Raw genomic sequence first — 24,854 nt, 5'->3', positions numbered from 1 at the left:
CAGCTCCTAGTGATAGTTACTGAAAAAAACCCTTAGAATTCTGAGGTTTGTTAAGTGCTTTGAAGGTGCCTAAAGCATCAATGTTATCAGTCAACCAACTTCCAAACGCTACGGTAATGTAACAGTCAATGCAAACGTTACTGGGATTTTGGTTTATGTTTTTGATCCTGTACTTGTCACCCATTACGTATTCTTCATCAATAATCTTAATGATACTTTATTTTAAAAAATTACCTACCTGTAAACATTTAATGTAAACTAAAGTTATGCTTGAAGGAAACAAAGACAACTTGATATCTGTTCAATTACTTTTATTATTTTTTTTTTACATTCCCTCCTTAAGTCCCCTGCCAGTTTGAGCTGGTTTATAATCATATTTTCCTGCTGCTAAAAAGTACTTTTCCTTTCCTTCTTTACAGCGTTAAAAGGCTCACATAAGGCAACGGGGAACTGACTAACGTAATACCTAGGGAAAGAGTGAGGCTAAACTAATTACATAGTTCAAATAATGGACCATGCATAAAATCCTTAGCATGCTTCAAGCAGAAGTGTTGTTTTAGCTCCACTGGGTTTCCCCAGGGGGAGAGCCCTACTGCCCATGTTCCTGCATGACCCTTGCTGAGGCAAGAGGAGCCGGGCTGGAAAGTGCCTCCTGCTTCTTGGCAGCTCTTCGCAGGCAACTGCCGCTGGATGGAGAAGCAGTATCGTGTTCTCGCAGGCTGACAGCAGCTCTCTGGGTTTCCCCATGCCCAGAATTTATAAAGCTGACAGCAGGCTCCAGCTCCTGATGTACTCCATCTGTTTTACCTTTGTCTTATTCTGTGGAAAAGCTGAAGTGCCGTAGTGGTCGATAATTTTGTAGGAGCCTACATAGTCTGAGTCTGGAACTAGTAAATATAGCTCATGCCATTGGCTCAAGTCTTTTATTAACAAGCTGGTTTTTAGAATTGTCTTTTTTTGAGTTCTTGCTGCCAGCTTTGGGGACAGGTTCGTCACACAGTTATGACCTTGCCTTCAGAAATTACATTTCATATATAGGAGCAAATTTTTTTTGCCATACTTTTTCCAAACGTGGAAGCTCACCTAGAGTAAGATTGTATTGACTTCTGTCATAGCCACTGATTAGAGTGACTTGTTTCCAATTAAGGGACAGGATAATGTTGTCATATCCATTTAGGAGGATTTAAACATCAGTCATTCTCTTGAGTTTCAGCTGTTGCACATGAAAAATATGTGCCGGAAACTTACCACTAGAGAAAAAATTTATTTTTGTAATGACTAAATTGCTACCAAACAAGCAGCATCTCTGTTTTGCTTCTCAGATTTAAAGAGCTTGGATATCCAGATGAAAAACTTGATGGGGTTTCTTGTGTGACAATCCTCTTACATAATGTCTGGCAATGCCATTGCACTTGGCTGGCTGACGTGATAGTTTAATTGGTTCTTATGTTCCAAGATCTTTCTAGGAAAATCCAAGGACTTGGTTAGCTCTTTAGAGTGAAGCTTCTGATGAAGATTACAATTAAGGGCAGCTGTTAGCAAGAAAAAGCTTGCTGAGTGCAGCGTCAGGAAATTTTTTATTCATTAAGGATTTTCAGTTTGTGGTGAGCCTGAATTTGAATTAGAGCATATTTCTGTGGGTTCTTCAATTTTATTGTACTTCATAACAAGAGAAGAGGAAAAGAGAACTGTGAAGGAACCTTCAGAAGCACACTCCTCCCTTTCCATATGCTGAAGCCAGCCCAAAAGCATTTTAAGACCTCGGGCTGGAGTGCATTTCCCTGTGCACAACCTTACTTGCTCCCATTTAAGACTACTCTGGCTTAAGGAGAACAGCAGACTTGCCCCCAGGAAACCACAATGATGAATAAGGTGTGTTTGTGTGTGTGTGTATATAAATATATATATATATATAATGAGGAGATGGCGCTTTGCTGGCTGGATTGCACAAGGAGCTGCATTGCACTGTATTGTGCTGCAGTGAGATAATGGTGAAACTCGCTCTCATGAGGATGACTTGCAGCAACCTCTCCTTATCATTTGTGAACACTTCCATCTTCTCAGAAACAAGTGGATGGAGTAGTGGCGCCAGTTGGACAGTGGTGAATCTTTCATGCAAATGCGTGCTGCTTCTGTAGGAGCTGTTAAGTTGGAGGGAAATGAGAAAAAAATCATGAAACACCCTGTTCTTCCGCAGGGATAGTAGCTGCGGGCTTTAGTGGTATGATAGAGCTGTAGGTCCATTGCTAAGAAAGAAGTAAACGTGGTGTGTGGAGCTCAAGGTGTCCGAGTTGTGAGCAGCCTCTTCTCCTTGTGTAGGTACACGATGGCAAACGTTTGCCTCCCAGGGCCATGACGAGCAGGCATATGTGATTTGGAAACGTCTTAATTGGGTGGTGGGTTGAACCCCTTCTGCTGTTTGTCAGGGCCCTTCTCAAACAGGAGTACACCGCACAGGCTATCCCATTCTGTGCCAGGGGAAAGGAGCCTAGAGTTCACCCATAACCGTTGATACAAAGAACACTGGCATTTCAAGGCTCCAAAACGAGTTAGGAACCCTTGATCTCACAGATTCAATCTGTACTTAAAATTTTAGAAGAAGCTAACTGGGTTCTGCATCTCTTATTCCCTGCTGCTTAAAAAGTCCTGGATGTGAGAGCTACGTAAGAGGAATGGTGCCTTTCTGAGGATTGCTATTATTTAACACTTTTCAGATTTTTGGCTACCTCTAGAATGACATAGCTTTCCCGTCACTAATGACTTGATAATTTTTTCCATAAATGTAAGCACATGGTCCATACCAGCCCACAAACAGCCCTTTTTGTAGCTTCTTTAATTATAAGAAATGCCACAGTATGAAAGATTCTTTTCCTTTTAGCATAATGGCACAGAATAGTATAGACAAAATGTTGTAGAGTAAATAACTAGAACTTGATGTGGGCAAAAGAACTTTACTTTTGACCCCCATAATAGAGGATTTGAAAACTACAAAATTATTCCAGCATTTGATTTATTTAAAGTTAAAATGCAGACATTGATGGGCTTTTTTGTGGCATTTATAGAAAATACTGCGCTTTTTTTTCCCCCCCTAAAGAGTTTACTTGGAAGAGGCTTCATGGACATTAGTACTTCATAACTTCTTGCTAAATAAAGGTGGAATTCATGACCATTGAAAGGCACAATAAGTATCTGAATATTGGTGGCTCCTTGTGACAGTATCCAGAGCCAAGAACTCCTGCATTGTATTCACAGTAGCATGTGGCTGTGGTCAAGGTTAGACAGTAGGATACAAAGCATTTTGGAAAACAGTCGCCATTCTTTTTTTTATTCTTCTTTTTCTTTTTAATGGATTTCGTGTTTCCAATAAGAGGCAGCTTCTGCTCTTACATAAAGTTTTAGTACAATGAATGTGGTGTTTGCTGAAATGTCGACTCAACCTCTGCCTCATAAAGAAACTGCACTAAGAAACTGTTCTCCTGTCTCAGTTACGTTAGTAGTGGTTTTGGTATCATCTGCCGAAACGTTCCATGTTTAGGAGACTTACCATAGAATTAAGAGTATTAGGCATGAATACGTCCTGTTCTTCTGTTTGTTGGTTTTGTGGTTGTGTTTTTCTTTTCTAACAGAGCATATCTTGATAGAAATTGATCCCAGTTCTAGTTACTTGCAACCAGTCCCCTAAGGAGCTGCACAACTGAATGTAGGCAAGCTAAGGCGTGATGGAGAGTGACGCTACTCCTCCTGCATCTATGTGAGTAGGGTGGTGGCCAGCACCTGCCTGTTGAGCCGAGGTTTGCCTCTGAGCAGGTCAACTGTTGTGTGCCGGCTGGCAGAGCCGTGCTGCGGTGGGGACTACCGCTTCCTCTGAATCTCCAGCCAAGGGAGAAGATGCTGCTGTGTTAGGGCGAGTTCTGCTTGTCGTTGGCTCTGCTCGCCTGCTCCGCCTGTGGAAACGCAGCTGTGCAGGCAGTAGTGTTGTCTGCTGTCAATCACAAGCAGCGGAGCAACGCTGAATCAAGCTGATGTGCGGGGCCTGTTTACGAGATTATCTACAAATAAAATTGAAACAGCTTGCTGCTTCTATTAATAAAGTTGTAACCCATTAATATGTGCGGTCAGCTAATGAAATGGAGCTGACTGAATGTTTCTGTAAGACCCCTCAGCTGGACAATGTTTAAGTAATACATCTGCTCATAATTGCTATGGGAAAGGCCGCTGGTTTATGCATTGTTGCTGTTGGTTTTATTTGGGGAGGGAAAGCAAGAGGACAAAGGAAAGTTAAACTGGAAGCAGACATTCCAGTTAAATTTGATTGATTTTGATCTTTTGTTATAAATAAGAAATATCAGAGTTGTAATTAATATACATATGTAGTTTTGCATAGTGATAGTTCATCTTTCCTGGTCAAGGATAGTTTCTAATTTATACAGAAAGTATCAAAGTAGCTTATGGCTCTATTTAAAACAGCCCAGAATATAAACCACCTAACACCCAATATCTAACTTAGCTTTTCACCTGTGAAACAACACAGATCTTAAGGTCCTTTTTTCATCTACCTGTCCTGCAAGTTATGTTTAAAAAAAGTGGCCTGCGCTGTGCTGCTGTAGTGACATACCATGACATTGACATCACTCGATTTACAGATCAACAGTGTTTGTGTTTCATAGGTTGGGGAGCTGAGGTGGAGCGGTTAAGATGTGCTTGTGGCAGTCCAGGTCTAGAAACATACTTCAGAGCATCTTGCAGCCGTTCTCGTGTGTTCAGCAGCGCTGTCCGGTTGTGGCATAGCTCCATGGCAGGGCTCCCTGTGCTCCCTGCTGCCTACATTTGCTGTCCGTTAGATTTTCAGCTGGAAAGATCACTCATTAGCAGGTTTCCTGAATATCAGAATGCAACCCACTCTCATCAACACTAGACATTGGGAGAATGTTAATGAGGCAGCAGTTACTTTAAGTGCACTAGTCAGGGCTGGTTTTCAAGCTCCTCGATCATCCTTCCTTCGCTAATTCAGCATGGGTTAACGATAGCTTTCGCTTACCTGTGTTTATAAGCACCACGTTCTAACCAGTGGCATTTTCTTTTTGCCTAAAGTATGTCTTTTTGAAGAAATTCACAAGCAGGAATAAAATTGTAAAGTTTTAGATTTACGAATTTACAGAGTCATGCGAAACAATCAAAACAAAGTCAGTGTTTATTTTATTCTGAAATAAACAGATGGACCTTACAGGAAATGTGTATGGTTAGCTACAGCCTCATAACCGTTCTGCTGCATCAGTCATATTCCCCAGATACATAGAGCTGGAAGTATTGTTTGATGGATATAATATAATAATGTGTGGTTTTTAATTGAATTAGTTTACATGATTAAAAGGACCTGTTCAAGCAGGCGGTAATGTATTTAAACCAGGCTGTCTGATCTTCTTGTGGCCAAGGTTGACTGTACAGCCTTAATGCAGTAATTTTACCCAGAATTACAGGCAACCTTATGCTGCCAGCTGAGATACTAACGTTTTAATAAAAACTTGATTTTTGCGATTCAGAATGAACAGTTGTAACAGAGATGTCTTTTCTAATGGCCAAGAGCAAAATGACTAACAATACTGATACTTTAATTATCACAAATCAGATTTTAACAAGATGACCACCAATTGGATAGATAGAATTTAATAATGAAATACGCTTCTCTTGTTGTATACTGATACCACTCAATACATTCAGGAAGGCAGCAGTGCACTAGGTGGTACTAAAAACGTTATTTTCACTTCAGGGACTAGAAATGAAGGTGTCAAATATTTTCCCTCTTTCTTGAGGTACTAATGTATATTACATTCTGCAAAATGTAAACTGAAACATACCTCACCTTGAAGGTTTCTTGTATGTAGAAACAATGATTTTTTTAATATGTCAGCCAACCATTGGAGCTTCAAAGGGTTGTCTAAATGAAGAGTAATTTTTGCAAAGTGAGTATATGATTCATGTGTACTCGCTGACACAAGGAAACAATTGTTAGTTTTCGGAACTAATCTCAACAAAGAAATGATAAATGCCCGAGGCGATGTTTTGGCTGTGCTCTTTAACAGTGCTTCTACAAAATTCATCCTTGGGACACTGGAAAAGTAGTGCAACTCCAGCAGGAAGGAATAGTAAGCAGAAGGCACAATAGGGATTAGTGTAAGAACAAAAAAAAATGACAAGATAGTGCTGTTTCATTAATAGAGCAAGAAAGAGTTTGAAGAGCAGAAACAACTGAAAAGTAGACTGCCAAGTAGGCATCATGGACTTGAGTGTCTTTTAGTACATTTTAATGAAAAATGGGCAAGATGCACTAGAAAATAGAGTTTTTATGCACACAATCTTTTGAGCAGTCAATGTATTTTCTGTGCTTGAAATTTGCCAGACTTTACTGGGGCTGTGGCAAGTAATGACAAATACAAGGAACATTTTGTTTTTTATTTGTTTGAAGATCTGATAACTTTTTTTTTTTGAGAAAAATATTTGGCTTTTGATTTGATTTTCAAGGATAATGACTGGGCTCAAAGCTTTGCTGCTACTGGGTTTGCAGGTGGTTGGAGTTCTTAAGTATGCCAGCAACATCGTGAATCTTTGACTACTGTTGGTAAGCTTTATTGTCACAAATGTGGCATTGGTGACTTTGCTTCCTACTCTGTGGTGGGTAACCCGTGATACATTGGAAGTGATGCGTGGGTAGTGTGAGAGTTACCATACCTTTGGTTTTGGCCATGTTTTCCCCCATGCACAAAGGGACCTCCCCTACACATACACATGAAACAAGCAAAATGTTTTCAGTTTAGTAGCTGAAATGAGTGAAACAAGCTATAAAATACTAGAATTACATTGGAAAGTTAGTGATGGGCAGATTTGATAAGATGTTTTTACTGTGCTCATATTAGGTGAATTAAAACTCTCACCTCTGATGCTCAACAGCAGCATCTCAGAACCAGGGGAACAGACAAGTACTTGAGACCTTGCAAGATGCAGGCACCATCATAGGAAGCATATAGGTCTGTCATAAACAAACAGGTCCAGGAAAAAAGTGCAAGCCTGACGTGTGGTGTGGCCATAGCAACAGGCAGAGATGAGTGTACCATTTTGAAGTAAATGCAGGCTAGTGTGGCTCAACAAGAAGCCAGAAAGTATCTTTGCTGGATTTACAAAGCTAGTCACTATGTGCACATCAGAGATTTTCTGAAACACACTACTTGCAAGAAGACAGCTTGCAAAAAAAACAAAATCTGAAATTATGTAAGCATGTCTTTAAATGAAATTTTTTTTCACTTGCGATGGAAGCTTTGGCTGGAAAATTTATCAGCACGTTTACTCCTGAGAATTATTAATGTGATAAATTATTTGACAAATCATAGGACATCTCTTTGGATTCATAAACTTTAAAGCCCAGAGCTCAGATTTCTCAGTAAAATGACTGTGTTTTCCTTGCGCTATGAAGCATGGCCTAAGTTTTGTATGTCTGAATACTGGACCCAGGTAAGATTGCATTTCATAATTTGGTAAATAGTTGCTTTTTCCTCTTTTCTTAGCATCAGTAAAAACAAATATGTGTATTTGCTAGCTGGGAGGGATTTTCTGCAGCTCTTTTTCATTGTTGCTGAAGAGGTTTCAGAGTCTTTTTTATAGGAGAACGATTAAAGCTCACCTCTGCGAGAAGATGATGCAGTTGGTCGATACATTGTCAGAGCTTGGCATTTCTAACACAGCTTTCAGTACATCCTTGCTTACAGAACTTGATTTTTAAAATGGAATGACTGAATGACTAAAATTTAAATACAAGAAGATAAAGTGTCCTGGAAAACTTCTGCAGAAACAAATATTGGTGTTTGGGGTCTAAAATTTAAGTAATGATTTTTCTGTAGTGGCCAGGAATATACATCTGCAATCTGATCTTTGTTTCATAGAGCTGTGAAAGATAGATTGGTTATAGGAATAACAATACAAAATAAAACTGGGATAAAGTAGAACCGCAGAAAGAAAAAGAATTTGATGACTGTGTGATGTGGTATACATAAAACCATACTGATGTATATAGGAGTTTTAGGTTTGTTCTTACAGTTATTATCAGAGCTTGAAAAATGTCCTAGTTGTAGAAAACTAAATCTGCCTGACCGACCTGGGGCTGGAGGTTGAGAGGACAGATGTTGGTCTCACATCTTGTTATATGCCGTCATTTGAGTAGTGTGCCTAAGTATGAAACCATGCCTTAATTGCTCTTGAGGGAGGGAGGAGTCATCTGAGGTCTATTTTTTTGTTTTCTTTTTTTTTTTTTTTTTTTTAGTTCCTTCTACAGTATCTTGGCTGTTGTGAAATAGCATGCTCTACCCCAGTCTATCTGTTCTCCAGTCTGTCTGTTCACCCCACGTCCTGCCCGGGGACAGTCTCTTGCCGTTGCTGATGCACGTAGCTGTGTTGAACGGTGAGAGTTGCGCCGACCCGTGCTGTGTCTGCCGGGCAGCTTGCTCCTGGGTGCCAGTGCTGGAAGTGATAACATCCATTTTGACTTGCATGTTTTGACTACCGGGGGACTTCATGGAGTCTGTTTGCACAGTCGGATGAATAGCTCAGCTTTGCTCCATAGTTCTACTCTTAGAAAATTTTGTAATCAAGACTTGGGACTTTATGTATTTATGCTGTTATTTTGATATGAGGTGATTAATACAGCAGTGCACTGAACAGTAGACAAGATGAATGTTTGGTTAAGTCAGGAAAAATATGTGTTGTGCTTACAGTGAACTGAGCAATATTGGGAATTCATGTCACCTAATGTGTGCTGAGAAAATTGGCTAAAAAGCAGCAGCATGTTTGTTTTTTAAAAGCTTTTTACACACGTAGCATTAAATTAAGCAGTAATTAATAGGATAGGCATATCAATCTCACGAAGCGCGTATGAAAATTACCTTTAATATTCACCAAAGTTATCAAATGTTACATCCTAACTCATTTTTAATGGAATTTGCCTTAGACAAGACGTAAACTCCCTAGTTACTGTACAGTCCAACACAAATGAGCTACACTTGTTGCACCGTTTCAGTTTTGTTCTCTGGTTTGGAGATTGAGCAAAAGTATGGCATAGGAGGGGCTGGAGGATGGTACTGGAGCATTGCTACTGTTGCTTGAGGCATTTGAACAGTTTGGTTAGATTCAGCTAGAACTTCATCTAATGGCTGCTGGAGCTAATGAGAGTCTTTACATTTGCTTCATCAGGCTGTGGATGGAGCCTGTAGCTGGTTTTCTGTGGCATTGTTATCTCTTTGATAAAGAATTAGTAGAATTAATGCTGTTAAGCAGGGGTTTTGGATGACTGGAGGAAGTTTAATTTGTTGCAGACTGTCAGCTTTTTTAACGTTTCTGCCCTTCTGATGGCAAAAATAGGCTTGTGCTGCTTGTGTGTGAGCCCCCATGTAAAAGAACAGGCTGATGCCTTTCTCCATCCACCGAGGTCTCTCACTGTCTCTTGATGCGCTGCTCAGAGCTTTTTCCAGCTGCTCCAGACATTGTATGTAAATGCATAATGGGCAAAAAGCAGCCAAGTTTTTTTGTTGGTTTTTTTTTTTTTTTTTAACTAAAAAGTATGCAAGCCAAAGGTGAAGATTTTGCCATGTCTATTTAGAGTTTATTGATTTTGTTTGATTTTAAGGTGTTGTCATGGTTTGATGTGGAGGGGGGGCTGGTTCTGGTGGCAGGAGAGGGGTTTTGGTCCCTGCGACCTCCCCGGTTTTGGAACCAGGTTAGGCTTAGTTCTGGCCACCAGATCAGACTGCCATCCCCCTCGGGATTGAGCCAATAGGGCGCCTCTGCGAATTGCCCTATTTAAGTCAGGACAAAGGGACCGGAAAAGGTGCTTCGCCCAGGATCAAGCAGAGAAGGGAGGAGGGCACTGCCCCCGCTCCCTGGCTCCCGGCCGGGCAGCTGCCTGCGTCGGGCCGGCACCGCCCACGGAGAATGGCGGCGGCGGAGCCAGCTGGGGAACTCAGGGGCACCCCACTCCCGGGGTGCCCACTGGGCTGAGTTCACCTGGAGAGGACTGAGATCTGAGAGAAACAGCCGCATCGACACCAGGTCAGTGAGGATGGAGCGGGAGGAGGTGTGCCGGAGCCGAGTTTCCCCTGCGGCTGGTGGGGAGATGGCAGGCGGCCCCCCTGCAACCAGGACGGCCTCGGTGGAGCAGAGACCCACTCTCAGCCCGTGGGGAGAAGATGCCTGAGCCTGAGGATGGTCGTGTTGGGGTGCACGACAAGGCAGAGAGGCATCTGGAGTCTGCGTGACGACCCACGCCGGAGCGAGTGGCTACAGCTCCCTAAGTACCCGAGACTGTGGTAAAGCCCACACCAGAGCAATCTGTGGGGAAAGATTGTTTCCAGTGGGCTGGACTCACGCTGGAGAGGTTTGTGGATTTTTCCTCGTGGGTAGGAAAATTTTGCATGGAATGAACTGACCTGCACTCCCCCAGTCCCTGCCCCCTGTGCTGCTGAGGGGAGGAGGTAGAGCCGGGAGGAAAAGGAAAGGGGGGGGGGAAGGTGTCGGTTTTAAGATCTGGTTTTGTTTCTTTCTGTCCTCTCAAGTAATCGGTTTCTCTGTTTCCCTTTGTCCTTCTAAGTAATCGTTAATAAACTGTTTTGCTTTGAGAAAAGACCCGTCTTTTTTGCCCAGGACCATGGTTGGTGGGTGCTCCTTCTGTTCTTGTCTCAACCCTCAGTCCCTTTGTTTTTTTTTCTCTCCTCTCTACTTTACTGGAGAAGGAGAGACTGTGTGAGTTTTAGTTGCTGGATCAGCCTAAAACCACGACAGGTGTTTTTCAAACTAAGAGTGGTTTTTGTAGAGACTTGAAAGTATCTATTTAAGAGGACTGAAATATGAAAAATGCCTTGTTTCTTGATAAGATACCTAATAATAATGAAAAGTTAGTAATCTTTTACTTGAATAATGTCTGTGTATTTTGTATCCATATTGCAAGTTCATCAGACAACATACTGCAATCTAACGAGATACCTTTCTTTTGTTAGTGGAACCTCATCAGTTTTCAGTATGTGATGTTATTTTCATGATTTTTAGTCTACTTTCAGTTTCTAATTTTGCATGAATAGCAGGATTTGTTACAGTTTAGTGTTTGGAAAAGAAAATAGTGATCATGGATCATTGATTGAACAGAGGTCTTACATTTCAAATGAAATTATCTTTAATGCTTTGCTATGCTATGGAAGTTTATAAGTGTCCTAAATTATAAAAGCTAAAGCTTTTATATCAATTTATTACTAATATACATTTAATCATTGTTAAATATAAAACATTCACTGGTTATAAACCATGGATAAAAGCAGTGTTTACAAAAGGTGATTACTGCATGGTGTTAGGGTACATACTGGAAATTGCTAAATACAAGCGGTATTTGAGCATTTGCGAAGGAAATATTGATTTAGTGGTAAAATTGTTTCCTTGTAAATATCAATTTATTGGTGCTCTGTCAAACCAGGATTGATCAGGAGCAACCTACTGTAACATTACTGAGGGGTGAGTATACTGATGTGGCAGATAAACCTGGATAACTATTTGTATATTCCCTACTATTTATTCTTCTAGAAAACCTAGCATAAGAATGTTAATCATAGAATCATAGGATCATAGAATGGTTAGGGTTGGAAGGGACCTTAAAGATCATCTAGTTCCAACCCCCTTGCCATGGGCAGAGAAATCCTCCACTACACCAGGTTGCCCAAAGCCTCATCCAACCTGGCCTTGAACACTTCCAGGGATGGGGCATCCACAACTTCTGTGGGCAACCTGTTCCAGTGCCTCACTACTCTCAATGTAAAAAATTTCTTCCTTATATCTAATCGAAATCTCCCTCTTTCAGTTTAAATCCATTGCCCCTTGTCCTATCACTACACGCCCTTGTAAAAAGTCCCTCTCCAGCTTTCCTGTAGGCCCCCTTTAGGTACTGGAAAGCTGCGATAAGATCACCCCGGAGCCTCCTGTTCTCCAGGCTGAACAGCCCCAACTCTCTCAGCCTGTCTTCATAGCAGAGGTGATCCAGCCCTCAGATCATCTTTGTGGCCCTCCTCTGGACTTGCTCCAGTAGCTCCATGTCCTTCTTATGTTGGGGACCCTACAGCTGAACACAGTATTCCAGGTGGGGTCTCACGAGTGCTGAGTAGAGGGACAGAATCACTTCCCTCGACCTGCTGGCCACGCTCCTTTTGATGCAGCCCAGGACACGGTTGGCTTTCTGGGCTGCCAGCGCACATTGCCGGCTCATGTTGAGCTTCTCATCCACCAGCACTCCCAAGTCCTTTTCCTCAGGGCTGCTCTCAATCCATTCTCCGCCCAGCCTGTACTTGTGCTTGGGATTGCCCCGACCCACGTGCAGGACCTTGCACTTGGCCTTGTTGAACTTCATGAGTTTCTCACAGGCCCACCTCTCCAGCCTGTCAAGGTCCCTCTGGATGGCATCCCTTCCCTCCAGCGTGTCCACAACACCACACAACTTGGTGTCATCTGCAAACTTGCTGAGGGTGCCCTCGATCCCACTGTCCATGTCTCCAACAAAGACGTTAAATAGCACTGGCCCCAGTACTGACCCATGAGGAACACCACTCGTCACAGGCCTCCACTTGGACATTGAACTGTTGACCACAACTCTTTGAGTGCAACCATCCAGCCAGTTCCTTATCCACCGAGTGGTCCATCCATCAAAACTATGTCTTTCCAGTTTAGAGACAAGGATGTTGTGTGGGACAGTATCAAATGCTTTGGATAGGTTCATTCAAGGCCAGGTTGGATGAGGCCCTGAGCAACCTGATCTAGTTGGAGATATCCCTGTTCCTTGCAGGGGGGTTGGACTAGATGACCTTTGAAGGTCCCTTCCAGCCCTAACCATTCTATGATTCTATGACAGTATCAAATGCTTTGGCTCAGTCCGGGTAGATGATGTCAGTTGCTCTTCCTCTATCCATCAATGTTTTCTGTGTTTGAACAAGCAGTTGTGAATAATGCAAAAATAGTGTAAAAAAAAAAGGTGGAGGATTACTGGAAGGGTGCTGCTTATCTGAAATCCAGTTCTACCAAGTTAACGAGAAATGCATACGTTTATACTCCTATACTGCTGTATTGTGTGACTTGAGATAATCTTGGTGCTTTGTTTGGTCTTGGTTTCGTTTTGTGACAAGAAGCAGGTTCACTCAGGTGAGAGGGCTCCTACAAAATCCTTTCAGCTGTTGTGATGAGACTGTATTGGAGATGGATAGGTGTAGGAGTTGTGCTTCAGCAGTGCCCTGTAGCTACCTGAAACAAAACTTAGTGCAAAACCGGCCGTGTTTGGGAGGGCTCCTGCCAGTAGCCCGTGGCCGCGGAGCTGGTGAGACAAGAACCAGCTCCAGCCTGGAGGGTGCGTGAGCACGAGAGCGGTTCGGGATGAACTCCCGTCTCACAACAGTCCGCAATGTGGGGTGGGATATGGGGAAGGAAAATACCAGAAAAACGCTCAGATCCTATCTGTGGGATCAGAGGCAAATTACTGGTGTCAACGGACGCGGAGTAAGGACACGAGCTTCCCCATGTAAATATTGAGACTTCTTGTAAGAGGGTTTAAATCATACAGGTAACAAGTACGTGGCTCAGGAAACTATGGAGCTGCCTTTGGCCTTGTTTTGTTATCTTGTCTCCATCTCTTTCATGTACCAGTAAACCCAACCTCACAGTACACCTGACTGCGGGACTGGAAACCGCTTGGGTTTCGTGCTCATGTGCTGAAATTGACCTAGAGGCATTTGGGTGAAGCACTCGCTTGGACAAAAAAAGCAGCTCTATATTTTTGTGTTTCCTTACAGACATGAGACAAGGGTGTAATGTATGAGACTGGTTGTTTCTCCTGTTCTAGATGGATAGATCTTAATTTTTTATGAATCTGAGTAGATTTAGAGCATGTTTACTTCATCTAAATACGTAATCAATTGAAAAGTATGAAGGACACATTGGAATGGATATTGGTTGGTGAAGAACCCTTGCTGATTTTTTCCTTGAAAGAACAATGACAGTATCAGATGCACTTTAGTTATAAAGGCCATGGTTAAATAAGAACTGGAGCCTGAAAATGGCATGAAACCACTTGCAGTCTGCTTTCAAAATGTTGGTATCTACTGCGGATGATTAACAGGCACTCACTAAGATGTGTCTATATCAGAGCTGTACTGGGCTTGTTGCAGTGTTAATAGTTACTTTGCAGCCCACAATGCCCTGCTTTTGTCTGTAGTGTGATTGCTTTTTCTTGTAGGATAGCTTTTTACATTCTGTGTTTTTTTGTAAAGTGAGCAATAGTATTTAGAAGGATAGGAAATAGTATGGTTCATATTTGATTTTCATACATGCTAGATTTAGGAAAAAAAGTAATATTTAATTTTTGCTTTTTCACAAGGACAGCACGTGAGTTAAGCATGACAAGCTTTAAGAAAGATTATTAGAAGACTCATTTCTTTTAGTATGAAATGGCAAACTTTCAACAAGATTTCTGATGAACTGTTAAAGCATGTGCTTGGCCAGGTATACAGTAGGAACACCTCATTAAAATAAGAATGTCACGTTACAAGAGAAGTAAGATTAATCCAGCAAAACCAGTGAAGCTGTTTTTTGTCCTTACATAGCAAGCCGATTTTCTGCGTGAAATAGGCAATATCCTTAAAGCCCAGTTTTTGCTGATGTACTCTATCAGTCTTAGGGTGAGTGTGACATCATAGCTCTGTGAGTGAAGTATCGCTCCTCTTTGCACATTTGTTAGACATAGCTGTCTGCAAAAATGCATAATATGGGTATATGGCTATGCTACAGTAGATACTTACGGAGTAGGTATTTACTTGTAGGGTGCATATACATATATATGTATGTAAAAATGTGAGTAAGTTATTCAAATGGTTCTGCATTTTAGATTCCTTTTTGTTACAGAGCCATCTCTTAGCCCAAATTGACACTTGTGTTGAGGAGAAAAAACCTCATAAAGGACAAAAGGAGAGGAAAACTGCAAAAGTTTTTCTTTCTAGATATCTTTAGATTCTTTGTGAGTAACAGTCTGAGAGTTACATGAGATCTGTGAGCTGATCAAGGAATAAGTGGAGTATTCTTCCTTTCATCTGATGGCAAGCTGGAATTTTTCACTTGTATTTTTTACCTACTGTGTCTGTGAGATGTGGCTGCCAGTGTTAACTAGGCAAATGCTAACTAGATATGAACTAGGAAAAGAAGACATAATATTGTCAAATATATTTAAAGCCAAATCTTTTCCATTCAGTAAGAATGAAGTGTTCATTCAGTAGGAAGGGAAATGTTAGAATTTCCTAAAAATACATTTTAGACAAAAAAATCCTATTTGTCTTTTCACGATACTTGAATGACAAAGTACTCATTTGTAGAGGAGCATTTCATATTAGAATAAATCATCTTTATCATTTCTCTAGACAAGAATCATTTCTCATAAAGGTGAATACCTTTATGGATTTAGCACAAGTTGTCTTGGGAAAGGCTTAAATTTCACTGTGTTTTTATCCCTTATCCCTTTTATCCCATATGAGTGTCTTTATGAGGCGTTACACTGATGTAGTTTGTAAATCTTACTTATGCAAATAAGCTGTAGAAAAGGTGTCTGCAGTTGCCATAGCTGGAATAACGCATACAAGTTGTAGGAATTCCTGTACCACAGGGCACGCGCGGTTAGCTGGAACTAAGAGCACGTCTATCTCAATGGCACAACGTGTTTTATTAACAGCAGCATTCCTTCAATATTGAGATTGCATAATTTTAGGTGCATTATTGAAGTGTTAACTCATTACAGTACCTCTGGCATGTTTACTCTTCTTTTCGTAAAGCCTTTGGACTGAAAGTCTCTGCACAGCTGCTTTGAAGTAGGTGTAGCCATGTAAAGGAGATGCATATACTAGGTCGCACTGGTCTTCTCAAGTCAGATGATTTTTTCCTCTTTGCTTTCTGTGAAGCATGTTAAAGTGTCTATAAAGTGTAGGAGCTTACTGCTGAGGAGCGTAAGGACAGCCCCGAGACTCCACTAGGTGAAAAACTTGCCGGTTTTATTTATGTAGTAGTTGCCCTGATAAAGCATCCTTGGCTGGGGCTGCACCTGGGGAATCGGGGAGTAGGTATCAATATGTTGTTTGGAAAATATGCAGATTCAAAGCATGGCAGAGAAGTGACAGCTCAATGGAACAAAATATGGTACAAGCTAAATGGTGCAGCTGTGTCTGAGGCTGAGATTTCCACCCAGCTTCCTCACTGTGCTTTGCCTGGAGGAAGTGGGGAGGCAGGATGCATATTGGTTTGCAGGTAAAGGAGAAGGAGCGAAGATGATAGCAGTGCTCTGGCTTTTTTTGGTCATCATTGGTCTCAAGACAGGAATGGATATGTGTAATGGAAAGAATTCTGAGACCAGAAGCAGCAGTAGCAGATCCTTCCCAACAGCAGTCTCTAAGAAAAAATGGACAAAAAGATGTGACAAAGAATGAGTTGCTATGCCATCCATGGATGCAACTTTAAGGAGGAAGTCTTTTTCTTTTGTCCCACATCTGAATTTTTTTTCACTTTTTTTTTCCTTATTTTATTTTGAGAATTGTTATGGCTGTCTCACCATCCTGTACAACTCACCATATATATGCGTTTTACATAATACAGGCATTAAGGGAAGGGGACTAAATGTTTTACCTTGAATATGTGACAGGTCTTGGTTCTGCTCTTCCAAAAGAGAACTCTTCCTAAAAGGAGGCTGGGAGGCCAGAGAGTAGATCTTCTGAGGGAGCATAGAACTATTTGGTTCTGAGATTTGGCTGCAGTAAAGCCTGAAGAGCTCATGTAAGAAGTGTGTTGGGGCGAGCCCTGGAAGTGAAGTGACAATTAAATAATTTCTATTTTATTTTCCGCTTCTGCATCCAAATTATATTTCTATAACATACAAGAATTATTGTAAAGCATACAAATTGCCACTAGGGTATTGTAAGGCAATGAATCATTAAAAAAAGAGTTCAGGTTAGGGCCTTCTCATGGTGATGGTTTTGGCTTCTTCCAGAGCTGTTTTAGAAGATTCGTTTTAGATTGTTCCTTGCAAAGTTAGTTGGAGGAGTAAAGGCAAGAGAAGTGTGCCATCAAAATAACTTGCATAAATATGATGGATTTTCCCATATCAACTAGACACAAAAAATATTAAATGTGAAATCTCTCAGTTTGTTCCAGGTTCCCTGAGCTGATGACCAGTGCAAGCTGAGCACACGTTTGATTTGTGTGCCAGCATCCTTTGTAGACACAGAGAGAAACTTTGAGCAAAACAGTTTGATATCTGTGGAGAAATACGCTGATATGATGAATTAACTGAGTGGTATAGGTATTTCCACTAACATTGCAATAATTTGAGCAAGATTTCAAAAAATACTGCCTTAGCCCAGGATATTTGTTTGCAGCATTTCCAGGCCGGAGGTATAAGAAAATGTGATCCATTTCACAACTTCTCCCATTGTGATGCAGACATATTGTATGTTTGTGTCAATATACTGTGAATACGTATTGACATGTGCATAAAAACGTTATAAATATTGTGGTTTTATGATGTGATATAAATATCTATATATATCTCTCTTCAAGTAAAGGTAATTTTTTAAACTTTTTTAGGACAAAACTTGAAAAGCCTTCTGTTTACATAAGGTATTGTTCACGATAGTGATTTCATGGATGAAACCACGGGGTTGTGGTTATGCTTTTGACTCTGTCAGTTGCCGAGCAGGATAGAGAGATAACTGCCTGAGCTATTCATCACTGCTTTCTGCTAGGGTGACCGCCTCCTCAAATCTGCTGTCAGAACAGCAGCTGTCATTACACCCTGATCCAGTTTTCTCTTATCTAAATTTTCTTTTAACAATAACTTTAAAAAAAAATTATTTTGACAGCATTGAATTGAGGGGAAAATAAATCTATAGCAGAATATAGTAAACAGCAAAATATTTGTTGAAATTAAATCCATTAACTGCAGGGTTGTTTTCTTTTTTAGAAACTGTACTGTATCATTAAGTAGAAGAATTCCTGCATGAAAGCTGTAGGTCAATATTTTGTCTTAAAGATTGCCAGTGGTCCCCAAAACATGGGTTGAAATAGGGTGTAATTATTGTTGCTGTGCACTTGCTTAGCAGTGTCTGTTGGAAATACTGGCATTGTGGAGAATACCTGTAAAGACCCTGCTGTGATATGGTTGGAAATTTATGGACCGCACTGTGAGATTTCTGGACTGAAAAAAGTTTCATGTATTCCTATATGTTCATAGCTAATGCTTAGTTTATCGCTAGAGGGCAGTAAATACAAACACTGAATTATGTATTTTACCATAAAGTCTTTTTTTTAAAAAAAAAAATAATAAAGGAGCCTAGTTCTTTATTAAACAACTCAGCTCATGGGTTTTATTACGTATTTCCCCTAAAATAGTTCAGAATAACATTTTCATCTCAGTCTGTTCAGCAACATAAAATTATCATATTTGATGCATGAGAATTACATATTCCCAAATAAAAAGATCTATAAAATGATACGGCTTAGGCTGTTTCATTGTGTTTAATGAATGTAATTCTGACAAGCAATAAGCTGCCAAGAAAGCCTTTTTAAAGCAGCACAATTATGCTACAGTTACGATCCTTAAAGCTGAGGCTCCTACAGAAGAGTTAGGGTTTTGTTTTAATTACAGCCAGCAGTTCTCAGCCACCAGAGGAATTCACCTCTTCTTGATATCAGCATAAAGCCCAACTTTATCTCCACCCCTGAGACTCACTTGGTGTGTGACAGCTGATTGCTGCAGCTGCAACAACTCCTCGTTTTTGTGAAACTCCTTTTATTTTTTTTTTCTTTTTAATTTTTAATTAAGTTCTGCATTTCCTCTCCTTCCAGTCAGGGAGTCTAGGTTGAACCCAGAGAAGTCTGGGGAGGCTGATTGATTCAGCGTAGTTTCCTTGTCCCTAGCTGTCCTGCTTCATCCTCCAGATGAGTTCTAGTTTTTGGTTCGGCTCAGTCCATCTACATGCCCTTGCTTGCTGGATGAAAAGACCTTTATTTGCTGCTATGGTCTCCCAGCACTCAGCAGACTTTCCGTTTTGTGGGGAGGCTCTCTGCAAGGGTGTATGCCAGCATAAATGCCAGATGGAGTTGGCTAATGCTGCAGAAACAGTCTTGTGTTTGTGACCAGTAGGAGCTGGATTTGCCATGGGTGATTATTGCTGTTCTCTGGTTTGTGGAGGTCAGCCTAAAAATGTTTTTTGATGTGTTCAGACAGACTTCTCATTTGACTCGTGAGATATGTTAGAGTTATCTGTTCCTGTGTGTAACTCGTATGACATGACCTTGAAAACTAAAATCTGTGATACATTTAGCTGTCTTTCTCTTTGTTTTACTTTTTGCCGCTTACTAGGCAGTATGCACACTTATATTCAGTATTGATGCTCAGACATCTCTTTTAAGGTTCCAAGTGCACCTTCATGGTCAATTCAAGGGTTGTGGTTCGGAGATAAAAAGCACTGTTTTCCTACCCTCAAAACTAAGTAAGTTCCTGCTGGAGCTCCCATGTTACTCATTACTGACCTGTGGAAGGAAAGACCAAGATTGTAACTCTCCTGTGAGACAGTTCAAAAGTACGGCAACTGAATCCACAAAGTGGCCCTTCAGCCTTCTTCCTATCCTCTTCCTCAAGCCCAAAACATTGTCATCTTACTTTCCTGTTGACTGAGCCTTCTTCAGGAATCTTTGTTTACCAACAAGTGCCAGAAAGGAGCACACATGCTTTATTTCAGAGGATCAAGGTTTCTCCCAGGCTGCTGAGGATGTAATTCTCTTCCTTGTCGTTGTCAGTAACGTGTTTCTGTATCAGAAGCCCTATCTTGGATCTTGGGAAAAATGAGCTTTCCTTGAATGTCTGGTATTCCATAGGTCTGGTCTGTACACTCTACAGTGGTTTACAGGCTATAGGTTCTTCTGGTAAGTTGTGATCATCAATATGACAGATAAATAAAAGGAGGAAAACCTCACTAATGTTGTTGAAATCTGCCTGCCTTTGCACACACTTGGAATTATTAAAAGAAAGAGCAATCTAATAGTGAAATTCTTCATAGTATTATTGAAAGACAATAAAACTTACGTTAATAGTAATTTTTTTCTGACTGTAGTAATGGTACAGAGCTTTATGAAGAACCAAGAAATAGTTTATAAGTGCTGAAGTTTGCACAGAGGTAGAGATTACTGCTTCAATTATAAGCGGAACATTTGAGGTAACTCACTGCAATCCTGATTTCATCACAAATGCATGGCTTTTAAATTCTTAAAGTTGCTTTCAAGCAGAGCGTGTTTGTAGAAGATGTATAAACAGCCTTTGTGATACAAGTTACTTAGAAGGTAGAATTTCTAGAGTGAGCATCTGCAACAGATAGGTTGAGTTGTCGTAGACTCTTGGGGCCAAACGGATTACTGGATCTCCTGTGTCTCGCAAGTGGCTAATTTGCACGTAACTGTAGAAGTTTTGAACTCACTGACTTGTGCTTGACTAATATATGACTTGCATTTGGCTAAAACATATCTTCCAAAAAGACTGCTGTTCTTGATTTGGAAATACCAAGCAGCAGAGAATCTACTGCTTCACTGCGGGTGTATGCTAATTTAATAATTCTCGTTGTTAACTCATGTCTTGTTCATAGTTGCAGTTGGTTTCAGCTCAATTGGTCTGAGGCAGTTTCAGCTGCCTCCATTGCTTCTTGTCTCTTCCTTGGTGCTGGTGAACACGGGTCTGGTGCGTTTTATTTCCTCTTTGTCATGGTTCTACCTAGTAGCTGTATTCTCTCTTTAAGTTAAACAGCCCGAGGTTGGGTTTTTTTAATTATTATAATACATTTTCTCTATCCCTGAATAATATTTGTTTGGTTTTTTTTCCAACGTGCTGTACATTGACAGCATTTAGGAAAACAGAGACAGTAGAGCTGTATGCACTATTCCATCACCAGTCACCAGAATGGTGTGTTCAGAGTATCTCTCATTTATTTAGCACTACAGAGGATGCAGATTTTTTGGGGTCACAGTGTCACTACAAAATGTCCTGTTGTGACTCTATGAACCCTTCAGGGTTTCTGCTTTCTTCAGTGTAGTCCACCATTTGGTTCTTATGGACTGTGCTCCATATTGCTGGTTATCTTTGCAGTTAAATTCCTCGAATGGTGTCAAGTTTACGTGATTGCTGTCAACATACTAAACAAGTGAATCTGCTGGTGGTGACTTCCACATCCTCATAGTTTATTTTCCCCTCTTTTTCCCACTCCCAATTTCTGCGTTCGCTGGAAATTTTCACACTGTGGAAGTTTTCATAGTAGTGACGTAATTCCGGATCACCAGTGAAGAAACTGAATACTCTAAAATAATCTCAGGTTTTGCAGAGCCTGACTTAAACTGTTCCATTAGATGAAGACAGCCTCTTGATGGCTGTTAGAAATGAGTCAATAATCAGGTTGTTAACCCATTTAATGTGCCCTCTCTCAACATTGGGAGTACGGTCGCAGAATACTATACAGTACTAAATCAAATGGCCTACAACAATCCGAGAATATTACATGTTCAAAGACATAAAACAGTATTGACTGGCATTAATTGCATTCCCGTGTCTTAGTTCTTTATCAAGCAAATGCCTAGAATATTTGTATTTCAGCTTTTCCATTGTTTTGTCCAGAACTATCGTTTAGTGAAGTGGCTTGAAGTTACCCAGCCATCCTGCTTTCAAATTTTAATTGGCACAAAATTAACATTTTTGCAGTCTTTCAAAATTTACTAAAGCTGAACATCACAGCTCCTGGGATCTCTGCCACCTCTTTTTATGACTCCCGTGGAGAAAGTTGTCCAGGCTTGTTGATTAAATAATGGCTAACATTTCCTGTGGGTATTAAGAGAATTCATCATCTTTCTGTCTTTCAAGGTCATTGTCTTGATTCCTTCAAAACGCACAACAGTGCTTATTAAAAACTTCCTTTTTTCTGAATTACTTTATTACTCAGTTAAATTATACCTTTCTCATTTCCATATTCTTTGCTGGACTGGAACCATTGTAGAAAAATGTCGTTATTCCCTTCTGCCCCCATGTTTTATCTTCATGGATATATGTATGTATGAAAACAAGAATTTTCCTTTCATGTTACTGGACTTCCACTTATCTCTAACTTGAATTACTGTAGGTACTTAGTTGTGTGTGGCAGCTATTTGCTGTGCTCACATCTATCCACTGTAACCTCCTCTAAAACTATTCACTCATTCCAACTTGGGAATTGAGGATGAAAATCGGCCAGAATGATTACTGTAAATCAGTGCTGTTGTGAATTTCCCAACTGTAAATTTCTAAGGTCTTCTGTTACATGTAGACAAACTCAGAGAACATGCTTTCTGAGTCAGTGAAGCTGTACTAGTAAATAATATCACAACAATTGGTAGTTTTATGAGGTTGAGGCTGTGGGTCTCAGAAAAATCATACAAATTAGTAATAAGCTGTCAATATCAGGTATAATTTCCTACTATCAGTATAGTTAATATGCAGTTAAAGTAAGGAGTTGTAACATATGTACATTGGAGGAAAATGTTTTTTTCATGGTTTTACATCAAAATTATCTAGTTAATGGCTCTATAAATACCATCCTTCAATAAATTCAATAAACTGTAATGCAGTAACTCTTATGGATGTATCTTTGTCTCATAAATTGGTAGGGAATAAGAAAATTCAGGGAAGATTTTTTATTCATGCTAAACAACTAGTGTGATTTACATAGCAGCTATTTTAAATATTCCTTATCTGAAACAAGTTCTGTGCTTTTGGGGACAGTTGTTAATAAGATTTAAGGAGGAACCAGCCTTTAAAGTAACAAAGTAAGAGAAATTATTTAAAAACTTGGCTTTCCAATGTCTATTTGTGCTACCTACTGCAGTCGAACTTTCATACCCACATGGTTTGCATCTTAAGTAGCCAGAAGTATAATGCCTGTTATTTTGCCATTCTCTAAGTCATGATTGAAATTGCCTTCAGAAGGGAGGCAGCATATTTTAAATTCTCGGTGTCGATGCTGGGTAGGTGGCAGCAGTGCTCTCTCACGGGTGATCAGAAAACAATGCAACATAGATGCAGATAAGCGTTATATTCAGGGTTACAAAGCTGAGCTGGAAGAATCAGGAGAAATATTTTCCAGAAATACTTTTTAGGCTATTTTGATGTCTTGCTGAGTCTCTAATAACCCAAGTCTGTTTTCAAAACTGAATTGTTTTATATTCATCTAGCTGTATAGATCCAGGACAGGTATTACTGCATATTATACAAGAAATGCATCAGTAATGTGTTCATTCACATGTGGGTTTTTCATATTACCTATTTTAAAGAAGACAATATGCTTTCCAATTGAAAATACATAAGTGCTGGATGATCTTTTGACCGTATCCAGTTGTCACATTGCTGTACAATTCTTTCCTGTAAGGAAGAAATTTGTTAATATTGAATTTTGCCCTATTGATTTTTGCAGGTTCAGTTCTTCCTCGAGCACTTAGTGTTGCTGACATTGCTGTGTAGCATCACCCAGAGAAGTAGAAACCACTTCAGCCAAAACCTCCCTTATGACTCTTGTCCGTCAGCATCTTCCAGTGAATCAGCAGTGTGGGCTTATGCTGAATGCTCCACCTCATTCAAGCTGTCCTTTGACATTTGCCCATTGTGATATTGGGAAACTCTCCCTTCTTTTGATGCAACAAAGACTCAGAAATTTGCCGCAGTAGTGCATATGCCTTGGACAGAGTGGTGCAAGATAGTGCATTCCTCCTTTTTAAGTTTTGGTCTCTGAATGGCAGATGGTGGGGTATTTTATTTAATGCTTTGAGTCGTCTCACTCACACACTCCACTTTCAATTAATCCCTTTTTTTTCTGTGATGTACGGCTGTAATTGATTATATTAATCTGCCAAGACAGAAAGAGCAAAAGTTGAATAAATGCAGTGAGAATTTGAGGACTTATTATCTCACTTCTAACTTCTCTAGAGAAGTTTAATGTTTACTGGGAATTATAAGACACATGACTTGCTTTATCTCAATAACTGCTTTTATCTCTTATAATAAAAAAGCAGTAGAAACTGGCAGACTGGCCCAATGATCTAAGTAGATCGGTTTTTAATCTAGATGGCATAAAAGCCAAAAACGTTTCCATTGTTGCAGTACATCACAGACCTCATAGCTCTGCTTCTGTTGTTTTTTTCTTCACAAAAACCTCAAAATATACTTCCCTTCCTTATGAAAAATTAAAATCTCTAGGCAATCCACATGAATACACATGATAATAATTCTGACTGCTTGAATGGCATGTCCGTTGAAGAGAGCTGGTAAACACTGCTGAAATGAGGAGACCTTAACCCAATTATTTTTGAATGGCATGTGAATGCTGCAGGCGGGGATGCCATTATTAAATGGCATTTGGCGTAAAAAAAAAATAAATACCCCGTGCCCAGGAGAGTCCCCATTGCTGGCCAATGGGAAATTGTCATACATCATGTCACCAGCCCCTCAGATTTCTGTCTTTTAGGGTGACACACTATTGGCTGCTAGTTAGGCTCTATGGGAGGGATTACTGGCACTGTCTGGCTTCCCCTGCAGGTCCTTATTTGGTAGCTGTTGATAGAGCAAGTCTTTTCAGCAGCTGAGCATCTTGACATACATAATTCATTAAGTTCTGGTGTTCAGGAAATATGCATATCCCTAGCTCTTCAGATATTTCTTCAGCTTGTACAATATGTCTCTTCGACATTGCCCCTGA

At 40.4% G+C, this 24,854-nt stretch overlaps 1 protein-coding gene across 4 annotated transcripts in view; it reads left to right on the top strand.

Moving 5' to 3' along the window:
* The window catches only part of PDE4D (phosphodiesterase 4D), a 441,471-nt gene that overhangs the window by 394,587 nt on the left and 22,030 nt on the right, over positions 1-24,854 (top strand). The gene's annotated exons all lie outside the window — the stretch shown is intronic.

This window comes from Tauraco erythrolophus, chromosome Z (genome assembly GCF_009769465.1).
Source record: "Tauraco erythrolophus isolate bTauEry1 chromosome Z, bTauEry1.pri, whole genome shotgun sequence".
NCBI classification, from domain to species: domain Eukaryota; kingdom Metazoa; phylum Chordata; class Aves; order Musophagiformes; family Musophagidae; genus Tauraco; species Tauraco erythrolophus.
Note: the sequence above shows the minus strand (reverse complement) of the source record. Positions and strands in the feature narration are given on the sequence as shown.